At 39.9% G+C, this 14,460-nt stretch overlaps 1 long non-coding RNA gene across 1 annotated transcript in view; it reads left to right on the top strand.

The window, feature by feature from the left end:
• Window positions 1-10,887, top strand: part of LOC124628970 (uncharacterized) — a 17,070-nt gene extending 6,183 nt beyond the window's left edge. Inside the window, exon 5 of the long non-coding RNA XR_006983760.2 lies at window positions 10,664-10,887. This is a non-coding gene — a long non-coding RNA (uncharacterized LOC124628970). The remainder of the gene's footprint in view (window positions 1-10,663) is intronic.
• Window positions 10,888-14,460: the final 3,573 nt, after the last annotated feature.

Raw genomic sequence — 14,460 nt, 5'->3', positions numbered from 1 at the left:
TAAGAACAGTTTTTTCATGTAGAATATTGTACATTTTCAAGACATAAGTAATTTTCATCTAAATGCAACTCTATACTGTTTATCCACAGGATATTAGTAATCGCTATGTGTGATTAAATCAGCTCATCATCAGAGAAACATGCACATATCAAAATGTTTACTCTACCATCCACCAAGACAACACCTTTTATAGCCATCTGTGCTCTACCAAATGAGCTCAGCTGAATGTGACTCACAATGTTTGAAGATGACATTCTTAATTCATACTTAGAAAGGGATAATAGTGTGTCCTGCACAAAGAAATCAGGCATTGTTTTGTTTATAGGAATATCCATGTCATTCATGACCATTGATAATGACATATTGTGATTTAAAATAAAATTAAAAAATAGCATACTTGATATGCTGATAAGGGCTGAGAATAATTGCAGACATGCAGTAGGTTAGGAAATGCTGTACTTTCTATCTCATCTGACAGCTGAACAAATAATCACTCAAAAGCATTCCCAGAAAACAGGAAAGAGAGCATGAATTACAGTTCAATATGAATCATCTAAGACAAAATTAGAAATAACCACTCGTTAGCTCTTTTTGGTTGAACCTTAACATTTTCTAAATATGTTCATTATTATGATCACTAGACATATAACACTCATGTTCTTTTCTTTGCCTGTCAGCTGCCCTTTATCCACTTTCATAGCAGTGTACATCAGCCTCAAACAGCCTTCACACAGGAACACATGTATGGCTATCAACAGAGATCGACCACCAAGCGTCATTTAGCATTGCACTTCATGAGAGAACATATTAAACCATCATCTTACCAGTATAAATCCAGTGAACTCATCATACCATACTATTGAAGTTATGTGTTTAACCAGTGTTACCATTGACATCAAGCTTCTAAATGGAAGATAAGAGTGGAGAGGCCTGTTCAAAAGGTTAAAGTAACACATTTTTGGAACAGGTCGTTCAACCTTATACCTCAAAGCATGTGATTTTATACAGCTGTGTCAAAAAGTATGTAAAGTGGGCCCCATGTTCTAATACCTCAACTTTCCTTCCTATGCATTTGAATAGTTGCGCTGGTTTTTGCCAGCGGTCTGGTTTACATTAAGAAATTTGGCAGATTGCCCCTGCAGCATTTTGTATGGTCACAGGAGCTGTCATTTCCCACACCCTGGCAACCTTTTATCATGTCCTACAATACACACAGTCAGAAATCCACACTCCTCCCATTTCCAAGCAGAATACAGGCTCCTGACCAGAGTCTGGAACATCTGAGTGAACTGTCACTGGAGGTTTGGAGTGTGTGCAGTTTGGTTGCTAGGGTGGAGAACAATGTGTTGCATGACATGTGTGCACTAGTGCACTACGTCATGTATCTGGTGTTTTTGAGTGTGTGTGCCAAGTCGGAGCTGGAGCATCTGGGGAGGTCTCACAATCACACAAGCTGAATTTATTTTAATTTACATAGTGTTTCTCAAACTTAGGGTCTAGAGGAACTGCTTAGTTATCAACAAGAGAATGATACAACTGAGAAAAGGGAAGGGAATTGTAGACTTGCACCTAAAATCTTTTGCTGTAATCACTAAAGACTATTATGTCCATACTAAATATCCCTTCAACACACTCAGTACTGTATTACTTTCTTCTACAATTGTGGTAGAGTTATGATTCATAACCCCACTATCTGGTATCTCCCAGAATAGGATAACCCCTTTGAGTGTGATTCCTCTCAAGGTTTCTTCTTCCTCATCTAAAGGAGTATTTCCTTGCCGCTACTACCTCCTTCTTGCTCATTAGGGATCCCAGTTCTGTTAAAAGCACTATATAAATACAATTTAATTGAATTGAGCTTGGTTTGTACACCACTGAAAGACCTGCAACTCATGGAAAAAAGACTAAATCTGCAGATCACAAGTGATGAGAAACTACTGGATGTCAACAAACAAGCAGGGGTGTATGAGCATAATAGTTCATCATTTAAGGCTTTGTAGATGAGAAGCAGGATTTTGCATTGAATATGGTAGGTGATGATAAACCAGTGTGATCTAAAGAGCATGAGCCTGAAGTGGATGGAATATTACTGTAATATTTCTATACAACAATATACAGTATGTTATATAATAATAATAATGGTGTAATATTTGGAACTATAGCAGCTGGATTTTGAATATATTGAAGTCTGGCAATGTTCTGGCAAGAAGATCAGTAAATGAATTTGTTTGAGCATTCTTAAAATTAAGCATAGGTCAAAGTTGTGCAATATTGCACAGGTGAAAGAATGCAATCTTGTCACCCAAAGAACACCATACCCACAGTGAAAATGGTGGTGGGAACATTATGCTATGGGGCTGCTTCTCTTCAGCTGGGACTAATGCTCAAGTCAAAATAGAGGGAATCATGGATAGCTCTAAATGCCAATATGTTTTAGCAAAAAGCCTGTAGGTCTCTATTAGGCAGCTGAAGATAAAGAAAGGTTTTACCTTCCAGCAGGATAATGACCCAAAGGACAAATCCAAGTAAACAAAGGTATGGCTTCAGAAAAAGATCAAAAGCCCAGATCAAAATCCTATTGAAAACCTGTGAAATGCAGCCAGGTTATTGTAAGTTTTTTGTTTTTTCTTAAACCATTTCTATTTGTTTGTCACCTGATTTATTTATTTTTTTTGCATTATTATAATTATAATTATACATTATTTTAAATTAAAGGTTGAAAAAGATCTTACATGATATATGTTGGTTTATTTTTTTTACAACCCAAAAAACATTTTAACAGGGGTGTGTAGACTTATATATATTTAAATCTATTGTACTGTATGCATACTACAAACAATAAAATCTTTTCTACAGAATCTAATAATTTAATGGCTGATCCTTTTTTTTTTCTGACAGAGTCACAGGGTAGCTTTGAGTCCCTCTGGTTTGTTTTTTAAATAGTAAAATGTTCCCATGGCTGGCTTTTGCCTTAATTGTTTCCTTATCTCATTTGTTGCACAGGCTGTGCTCACTGTGTCGAAAATTAACCCTGGGAATAGTGAGAGAGAGAGAGAGGAAAGAATAGTTAGGTCACATTTTTTTTAATGAACCACAAAGTCTCTCATGGTCATAAGTCCATTGACCATACATGTTGTGGCACCGAATTCCAGTGAAAAATAATCTGTCTTTTTCAAAGTTTTAAAAGCTTTTTGTGCTATTCTTTTTATTTTGTGACTAAAGAACAAAAGGTGGGTAGAGGTCCAAAAATACAAAACCACAAACTTGCACAATGTAACAAATCCCACTGCAAAATGCCTGAGGTAGACAAAAAAATCCCATAACCTAAGGGTATTTGATTCAACTTACTAATGGCTCTTCAAATGAATAAGAGCAACAGAACAAGTTTTCGATTAAAAACATATAGTCCCCTCTAAAATGATTGCGATGGCAAGAAAAATTATTGGATTTTGCAATACATTGAAGACAAGGGTTTGAGATCAAAAGATAATGAGACAATAGATTAGTTGGGAGACTAACCAATGTTTAAGTGAGCAAATGTATTGGAACAGATATTTACTTTAATTTACTTTAAGTCTAACAGCTAATGTTTGGTTGCATATCCATTCCCTGCAGTGACTGCTTCAAGTCGGTGACCCATTGACATCACCAAACTGAGAATTGTCACAAGATAGCGGCACGGCAGTAGCATGCAGCAGCCTCTCCAGATCCAAATGGTGCTATTTTTTTTTTCTATTTTTGTCTTGTAGCCCGTCTTTTTACAGCACATGGACATCAGAGAAACTTGTGTTCATGTTTACCATCGCCAGACACTGCTAAAATACAGAAATCATGCAACAACCAACCTGCATGATGATCTGCTGGAGAAGCTACGTGATCTCGGTTTGCTGCGGAGACCAGGCCTTCAATCCTCGGCGTCGCCTGATGCTGGTGGCCGGGGGAGGGGACGTCGAAAGTGGTGTGCGAGGAAGCGGAAGCGTGGGAATAGGGCGAGGGTCCGTGCTAGGCTAAAAGCAAACCCTAACTGGCCGGCTCTCCTGTCTATCCTGCTCTCTTACATCCGACTCCAGCAGGCAACGCGGCATGAGTTTAGAGACTGTTGCATCTTTGTTTTCACTGAGACGTGGCTCAGCGACTGTGTTCCGGATGCCGCCATTCAGCTAGTCGGGCTCGCCTCGTTTTGTTCTGACAGAAATGCAACTCTATGCGGTAAGGCTCGTGGTGGTGGCTTGTGTGTTTACATCAACAAGGAATGGTGCAAGAACTCGGTGCTAGTTTCTAGTTACTGCTCATTGCTGGTGGAGTTTGTGACTGTTAGATGCAGACCATTTTATTTGCCGCAGAAATTCACTACTATTCTGTTAATCGGAGTATATATTCCCCCCAGCGCTAATTCTAAGGAGGCGCTCTGTGAACTGAATGGGGCTATTAGCGAACTGCAGAACACACACCCTGATGGATTGTTTATTATTGCCAGAGATTTCAACCATGCGAATCTCAAGTCAGTGCTATCTAAATTTCATCAACATGTTGACTTTGCAACGAGGGGGGCGAACACGCTGGATCTTGTTTACACAAACATCCCCGGTGTGTACAAGGCAGAGCCTCACCCCCACCTCGGTTACTCAGACCACATCTCTGTTACGCTAATCCCAGCATACAGACCATTCATCAGACGCTCCAAACCGGTTTTGAAGCAGGTGATAACCTGGCCAGCAAGAGCCATCTCTGCTCTTCAGGACTCTTTTGAGCACACTGACTGTGACATGTTCAGAGAGGCTGCAACTGACAGCAACTCCACCAACTTCGAGGAATACACGGCGTAAGTAACCAGCTACATCAGCAAGTGCACTGATGATGTCACCGTCTCCAAGACCATCACCACACGCTCCAACCAGAAGCTGTGGATGACTGCGGAGGTGTGAGCACTACTGAGGACCCGAGAATCCGAATTCAGAGCAGGTGACAAAGCGGCCCTAAGAATAGCGAGGGCCAAACTGTCCCTGGCCATCAGAGAGGCAAAGCGCACACACGCTCAGAAAATCCACAGTCACTTTACGGATAGCAGTGACACACGGCGCATGTGGCAGGGCATTTAGGCAATCAGCAACTACAGGACAATATCACCTGCCTGTGACAGTGATGCCTCCCTTCCAGATGCGCTGAACAACTTCTACACTCGGTGTGATGTGTGACACACAGAATGATGTGGCAGCGAGGAAGACCACCCCTCCTCCCAAAGACCAGGTGCTGTGTCTAACCATGGCTGATGTGCGGAAAACTCTATGCAGAGTCAACCCACGGAAGGCTGCAAGACCAGACAATATTCCTGGCAGAGTGCTCAGAGGATGTGCAGATCAGCTAGCAGATGTTTTCACTGACATCTTCAACATCTCCCTGAGCAGCACCATCGTTCCAAAGTGCTTCAAGGCTACCACCATCGTCCCCGTGCCGAAGAAATCTCCAGTGTCCTGCCTCAGTGACTACTGTCCTGTTGCACTCATATCCATCACCATGAAGTGCTTTGAGAGGCTCGTCATGAGGCACATCAAGACCCTGCTGCCCCACTCACTGGACCCGCTGCAGTTCGCATATCGCACAAACCGCTCAGTAGATGATGTCATCGCTACCACCCTACATCTGGCCCTCACCCACCTGGACAAAAAGGATACCTACGTTCGAATGCTGTTCATAGACTTCAGTTCAGTATTCAACACAATCATTCCTCAGCACTTGATTGGAAAGCTGAACCTCCCATCCTCACCACATTCTACAGAGGAACTATTGAGAGCATCTTGAGCAGCTGCATCACTGTCTGGTTCAGAAATTGCATCTCATTGAATCGCAAGACCCTGCAGCAGATAGTGAAGACAGCTGAGAAGATCATCGGGGTCTCTCTTTCCCCATCACAGACAGTTACACCACATGCTCAACTGAACTTCATACATTTTTGCACAATTCTTTATTGACTACCTTCATTTTTGCTGCTACTGTATTTATAGAAACATTGTATTTAATTTCTACCCCAATAAATGCTATATCAATATAGTTACATTTACATTTATTCATTTAGCAGACGCTTTTATCCAAAGCGACTTACAAATGAGGAAATACAAGCAAAATATGGTATACTATATATGGTATAAGCTTATCTGCTAAATACTATGTGATAGTATGTTTACATTCACATCATTTTTATTGTTATTATTTGTCACAGTTTCCCCTTTAAGCAGTGCGTTGGAGTGCATGTGCAAACCATGGCGTGAGCACCTGCTTTTTGTTTATTGACAATCGTGACATGGTGTACATTGGACACGTGCGTTTGTTATGTTTCTGTTATGTCTCCTCCCTGTTCTGTCATTGGCCGTTATTTAGCATTTGTCTAGATTGGTGTCAGCCGTCAGCAATTAAACGCGCTGATTATGTTTGTATATATACCGCGCGCCTCCCAGCACATGGCGCGGAATATTAGAATAGATTAAAATAGTTAAGATACTTAGTTTAGATTCCTTACGATAGTTTACCTCAGTCATAGTCATAGTCTTTGTCCATGTTATGTTCCATGTTAGTTTAGTTCACGCTGTTTTCTCCGCTCCCAGTTTCTAGTCATTGTTTATGTTTCTTGTTTTGTTTCTCGACCCTGTTTTCCATTTTCCGCCTGTTTGCCGATCACCTGACCTTTTGCATGTTTTGGATTATGTTCATGGATTACGATTTGGATTTATCTACCTGTGTCTCTCATTAATGTTTCTACTGCACTTGCATCCGTCCTTATCTGCGTTACGTCTCGAGACGTGACAGAATATTCCGCCTATCATGGATGCAGCAGGAAGACACGGGAGACGTCACGCTACAGAAACCATGTAAGTAGCAGGACAGTACCTCATCCTGAAACGCTTGGATTACGGGCTGCATTTTTTGTCTGTGGAGCTCCCTCAAAGGTACGCTGTTGAACTCCCGCTGGAGACAGCGGGATTGGGGAGCTACCCGCTGGAGTTCCTCTTCAGCTGCCAGGAATATTTCTGCAGCCTGGCGTGTCCCAAACCTACTAAGAGACAGTGGATCAGGTTCTTGGTGTCCATGTTTTGCGGTCTGGCCCGTGACTGGGTGGAGCAGCTGGTAAGTGCTGGGTCCTCTGCCCTCCACGATGTAACTCAGTTTGTATGGAGGAGTTCACACAGCCAGGGCAGCTACACGGTCTGGATTTACTGGGGTGGACAGTCAAGGGACAGCCCCAGGCTGACCTGCCATTCAAGCTCTATTATGAGGGGGTTAACAGGGCAGCCTCCACCAATTCGCTTCAGGTTCCGGCCAACATGGGGAAAGTGTCTCCAAGATGCATGACTGAGGGCTGAGGGAAAGAGACTCAGCTCCAATGTCCCACATGCAAGAAGCTGGGTCTCCAGGAAGCATTTTTCTGCTCTAAAGAATGCTTCAAGAGCAGCTGGCATCAGCACAAGCGTCTACACAGAAAAGCCCCTATGGAACTACAGCCAGAAGTCAACGTAGCGACCTCAGAACCCAAGCTCGAACCTGAGAACTATGAGGTGGTCTCACCTGCCGAGCTTCAGCCAGAGGATAACTTGGCAGCCTCAGAGCTCCAGCACGAGACCTACGGGGAGGTCTCAGCTCCGGAGCCTCAGCCTGAGGTTAGCCTGGCGACCTCAGAGACCCAGCCTGAGATCTATGAGGAGATCTCAGCTTCAGAGCCCCAGCCTGAGACCTACGAGGAGGTCTCAGCACCAGAGCTCCAGCCTGAGGTTAACCTGGCGACCTCAGAGCCCCAGCCTGCGACCTACGAGGAGGTCTCAGCTTCGGAGCTCCAGCCAGATGTCAACATGTCAAGCTCGGAACGCAAGCTCGAACCTGAGACCCATGAGGTTGGATCACCCACCGAGCTCCAGCTAGAGGTCCACGTGGCGACCTCCGAGCTCCAACCTGAGACCCACGAGGGGGTCTCAGCTCCAGAGGTCCACTGTAATGCCCAGTTATTGTCCCAGGTGTCTGTTGACATGGACAGCCAAGCTCTGCTCACGTCCAAGTCCAAGAATTTCACAAAAAGAACACCTTACATGTGGTCAAGCATGGTGGTGGAGGTGTGATGGTGTGGGGATGCTTTGCTGCTTCAGGGTCTGGGCAACTTGCAATAATTGAGGGAAATATGAATTCTGTTCCCTAGAAAATCCTAAAAGAGAATGTCCAGTCTTCAGTCTGTAAATTGAAACTGGATTATGCAGAAAGACAATGATGCAAAGCATAGGAGTAAGGCCTAGTCCTAGAAGTAAGTGAAAGACTGATCTCCAGTTATCAGAAGCCTTTGGTTGCAGTTATTCCTGCTAAAGGTGGCACAACCAGATTTTATGTTTAAGGGAGCAATTAGTTTTTCACATTGGTGATAGGTGTTGGATAACTTTTTTGCTTCAATAAACACAATAAATAAATAAAAACTGTATTGTGTGTTTACTCTGGTTGCCTTTGGTTTATGTTATATTTCATTTGAAGATCCATAACTATTTAGGATGATAGGTAAATACATTTTCACAGCACTGTATCTGACACTTCCACACTAGAACTGTGAACTGGCTGGCACTACAATGTCTCTTACTGTGCCTATTGTCTGTTTTAGTAGTTATTCTACTGTCTTGTATCACATTTTGGCATGTGAAATTTACATAGAAATCAGTAGGTCTTTATTTAGTTCTGTGTAGTCTCTTGCCATTCTGTATTGTTTTATGCAGCACCATGATCTTTGAGGAACGTTGTTTTGTTTATACTAAATTTCAGCTTGATCAGACTTACGGTTCCTGAGGAACAGTTATCTTACCTTAGCTCCACCCACTATGTTTGACCATGCCCCCAACTTTATGACCTCAGAATCTTATCCTGTATATGACTTTCAAGTTTCATCATGCAAATTTTCTTAAATTACAGTTTTTCTGAGACATCAAAGAATAAAAAGAAAAACTATTTTGTTTTTACTCCTCATAACATAAAACCCTGTGCTATAGCACCACCATGATTGTGCCTTGGAAGTTTCTATGAAAGAATAAGAGCTCATAGTGCCTGTTCTATATTATGTGATAACCTTTGGTATGCTATTTTTTTTTTTTTACCAATTTATATATATATATATATATATATATATATATATATATATATATATATATATATATATATATATATATACTGATATAATAATATCTTTTTTCCAAAAATTGAAAAATTATAACTATCAAAAACTCATAGTTTCATGAGTAACTCTATAAAATATGAGTAAAATATGTTTGTAAAGCTGCTACTTCAGGCTAGATCAGATTACTGCAGGGAGTCCACTCAGACTTTTTGATGTCAACAAGTGAGGTAGTGTTTATGAAACAACCAGCCGGATCTCAAATCAAACATCTTTAATAAGGTGAACTGTTGTTCTGTACAAAGAGACTAAGAAACTGATGAACTTAACATTACAAAACAATGTGACACACTGATATACAAATCCACATTATTTTGCGTCATTGAAGTGCAAGACTACCAGGTCAGTTCTTTTAAATGTATTAAGGTAACAAAAGTACTGTGAGTTATTGCTGTTTGAATTGCCACTTTATAGTGGTGGAGGGGTTTGTGTGCCCTACTAATCCTAGGAGCTATGTTGTTGGGGACGAATAGCCCCTGGTATTGTCTCCCAAGGCAAACTGGTCCTAGGTGAGGGGCTGGACTAACAGCAATTCAAAGACCCTTATGAAAGGAAAACTCAAGGACCAGATACCTTGCCCAAAACAGAGAAAACAGGGCCCCGCCCTGGAGCAAGACCTTGGGTGGGAGCTTGTCAGTGAGCACCTGGTGGTCAGGACCTTACCCATGGGGCCTGGCTGTCCATAGCCCAAACAAGCTACATGGGACCGTTCTCTCATGGGCCCAAATCCGGCCTGTGAGGTAGAAGACATTCTACCTGAATCTAGAAACAATCATCCTGAATCTCTTATCTGACAAGGAGAGAGGCAACGATATGATTAAGGTTAAGCTTTTGCAAGAGAAGGCTTCTTCAGCTGTGTGTTCCAGACTGTAAGAATCCCCCACAGCAGCAGATATTACCTGACCCACATGGCTCCTCAGTGACGCAGCCCAGCCTGCAAAGGACCTTGCAATGACGACTTCATCTGACCCAATTGCATGGTCCAGACTCTAAGGACCTTCCTGGCGCAATAGGAGATCAGCATTCTCCAGCACAGCCTTTGATTAATTATACAACATTTATCTGGAGTCAGCTCATAACAAATAATAGTTAGATTATTTGTTTAATGATAAATAAGCATTCATTTATCATCATTTGCCAGAGCCTTTAAGTGGTTTACCCATAAGATGTTTGCTATCATATTATTCTCTTCCAATGCTACATTCAACTCAAAAGCATTGCATTTATTCATTCAGTGTTCACCTCATATTGTTTTTCATGTGTTAATTTGGCATTTTTTGTTTAGTCATTAGTTTATTATTCATTAGTAATGCATATTCATTTATTTGTATTTTTTAATATTTGTGATATTTACTCTTGCATGTCAGAGGCTCTAGTTCCAGATCTGGATTCTAGATCCAGACTCTCACAAATCCTTCAGTTAAGTCAGTTGGCAAACTCTCTAATTTTCAATTATTATAATTTTTTAAACAGCCCTTTTGGATTGTTCTCATACTGTTAAGGTGAAATGCCTTAGCCGGTGCTGCTCATACAACCAGCTTAAGTGACGTGTGGCCGAAACTAACTACGTCATCAGTACTGGGTTAAAAATCAAGTATAGTGGTAAGTATAGTGTGCATGCAGAAGTTTGAGACTTCTCTCTTTTTTTAATGGGAGAGAGAAAATGCTATAAATAAAATTCCATTTACTTTTGGGAAACTCATGGGAAGACCAAAAGTAAGTAAGTTAACTCATTTTCTTTTCTGTATATTTGATATTTTAACTATGACTGAAATGTTACCTAAATTATTTCTTATTTGTTTATTTAAAAAATATATAAAAATAGAATGTGATTCGTGTCCTCATGCTATTATGCCATGTGGTTATATTTTATGCATTTGCAAATTCTATGCTAAAAACTAACAGTAGCAGTAACAGGAGTGAGTAGCGTCCTCTGGTTTATTGATTTATAAGTGTGAATATTAGTCGGTATAATACTATTCACCTTATTTTTAAGTTTTACAGTTGAAATTGACTAAAGTTGTTGACATTTATGATCAGTTTTACAATGTGAATACCATACTCACAGGGAGCCAATCCACCACTAAGTGCTGCAGCAAAGCAGCAGCACTATCATGCTGGATGCAGTGCTGACCCAGATAGTAGAGAAAAATTTTTAGGGAAGGAATGTGATAAATACAGGAAGGACCTAGAGTCAGGCAGGAAGAAAACAATTAATGACCTCAGTGTGAGAGAAAAGCACAGACATCACAGTAAGTGGAGAGGGACTTACCATAGGATCAAAGTCAGGAAAGAGGCTCTACTACACCTCATCACCCCTCTAAACAGCCTGAAGTTACAGTATCTGCTAAAGTACGGTGTTGACCTGTACCATGGCATCATCACAGATACAACTGAAACACATGTTGAGGTTCGTTGTATGCAAAAGATTGGGGTCAACAGGTTTTTCTAGCCAGCCCGCAAAGACATTCTTCAGTACCTGTTTGAGGACATTCTGTACATCATCCCACCCCCAAGGCCAATCACAAGTCATCACATGGAGATTGAGAAAGATGTCTGTGACAAACCAGAGAAGGTTTCTATTTAAAGGTCAGGCAAGTTGTTTTCATGACTTTAATTCAATTCTAGCTACTGTAAACCACTATTGGATATAGTTTTTGCAACTGAACCATTTAGTGTTTTGTAGACAAGCAAGAATATTTTCAAATTGATCTTAGGTACTGGGAGTCAATCTAGAAATCTGAGAACTTACTTAATACCTTCAAGTTTTTGCCTTTCTTATCTTTTGTAGAAGAAGATGGAGAGAACCCATACTATGCAGGAACCAGAAACCCCCACCCATGGCATGCTGCAGGGGAAGGAGCGGGACACACCCACCACCCGCTACATCGCCCCTCTCTCTGTCTCTCCCTCCCTCTCTCTTTCCTTCCCTCTCTCTCCCTCTTTCTATCTCTCTGTCCCTCCCCCTCTCCTACTTTGTCTTTCCTCCTCCTTCGCTGTGAAGAACTGCAAGCACATAGCAAATCCCTTCAACACAGAAATCTCTCTCTCTCTCTCACACACACACACACACACACACACACACACACACACAGCCATGCGTATACACACACACACACACACACACACACACACACACACACACACTCATCCAAACACATTCCTGTTACCCAATGTTCATTCCTGTTACTAAATTGTTTAGATTTTTTTAATTAAATAAGAATAAATAAATAAAAAATAAATAAATAAAATTAAACCATTATTTTTTCAATTATGTTTGGTCCATCATTTATCCAATTGTTTAATAAATTACATGATACTTTATATATATATATATATATATATATATATATATATATATATATATATATATATATATATATATATATATATATATATATATAAAATTGAGGGTTGGATAGCCTTACTAAAAGGAAAAAATTTTTTGCATTTTGGGTTTTTTTTAAGAAAAATTATTGAGTGTACATATAGTGATTTTTTTTCATAACAAATATCAATTATTTGAACATGTAACCAACCATTTCTGTAAAATAAACACCTTCTTGAGGGGGAAAACAGAATAATTAGTTGACATGCTTGTCAACATTTAAATGACATCTTAGATACCTTGTAAAAATGAAATAAAGTTACCTGAGATTCAGTGTTGAAAAAAGATTAAATAAAATTTTTTAAAAAGTTTCACTGTGAAGAGTTACAGCAAGCAAATGACACCCATTCTGTGGAATGACCCATGTGTCCTGTGCCATATGTCACAGAAAATGTTAACTTGTGGTATTTTCTTGCCCTTGTTTATGTCACTTACACAATCTAAATTATTATTTACTACACATTAAGAAAACACACCAGCAAAACTTTTCAAATAACCAGAACATGCTGGAACATCCGTAGGCTTTCTTAGTCACTTATTTTCCCTTCAATAATGCTAAAACTACACTGAGTCTGAAGGTCTGGTATTATGAGTGGATGTTACACATTGTTTGCATGAGTCAGAATGCAGAGAACAATTGTAGTGGAGCTGCATTAACTGTGAGCATTATTGTTCAGCTATTCACTCTTCCTGTCTCTGTCTTAACATTGTGCTGAACTCCCAAAGGCCGGAAAATCCAAAGGAACACTGATAACATTCGAATCGGTGAATTTAGTAATACGAAGAACTCAAAGGAAATGCCATGGCATTATAAAGACAAAGAAGTGAAATTGGACTGATGGTAAATTTACTACATGTTGAGAGGTATTCCTGAGTAACTGAAGTGATCAAAACAGCAGTAAATACATTCAGAAGGGGTTCAGAGTGTACATCATTCAGCTGAAAATCTACAGTGTGTATACTATTATACATGACTCAAATAATGCAAGTTGGGTCTAATTTTTTCTGGTCCGGCTCAAACAGCTTGTGTTTAAAAAAAAACAAAAACAAAAACACTTTCGTGGAGTTACAGTACACAGATTCAAGTAGGCTAGGAAATGCGAACTGGGCTAAAATATTACTGTAGGTAATATAAGAAATGAATTTTAACAAACTAAGTCATTATTTTCTTCGTTTAAAAAAGGCAGCTCTTTTTTTTTTTTTTACTTTCCATGTTTTACGTAATACAAACAAATGTAATACAAGGTGTCCTAATGTTAAAGCTTGTTGGTTTATTATCATTAATTATTATTTAATTGTTTTCAGTAATTGGAATGTAACTAAAATTCATCAACCCTGCTTTGTACCATTATAAGAGCTCTAAATAAGAATATTTGCATATATTAATGAATGAGTTTAAACAATAAAGTGAAAGCGACTGACTGAAGTATTGTGTATTACTGTGTAATACTGTGTGTGGAAAAATGTATCTTAAGGAGATGGGAATGATGGATAGTGAAGTGTATGTGTAAACTATTGTGTTTTTCAGTAGTTAAATGATTATGTGGAACAGTATTACATGGTAATTAATTACTAATGATTTAAATACTTAAATACACAAAGTGTGCTAATGGAGAACTAATGGAGAACTAATTGTTCAATTACAGCCTTTTATAGGTTATTGCTGTCCATCGCTCCCTTTAGACCTTGACTGGCTAAATAAAAACTACACACCGACCCTGTGGTCCTCAGAAGAGACCTATAATAACTCATATAGGCATTAACGTTTTAGACACTGAAGTACTGTAATTTGTTGAGGTATATTAGGAAGGAGATCTCCAGGAGGACGTTAAGGATTAGGTATTGGGAAACTTGGTTAATAGTGAACTCCTACTAACATCCG

The sequence above is a fragment of the Ictalurus punctatus genome, chromosome 15 (genome assembly GCF_001660625.3).
Source record: "Ictalurus punctatus breed USDA103 chromosome 15, Coco_2.0, whole genome shotgun sequence".
Classification (NCBI taxonomy): domain Eukaryota; kingdom Metazoa; phylum Chordata; class Actinopteri; order Siluriformes; family Ictaluridae; genus Ictalurus; species Ictalurus punctatus.
This window is presented reverse-complemented; position numbering and strand designations above follow the sequence as displayed.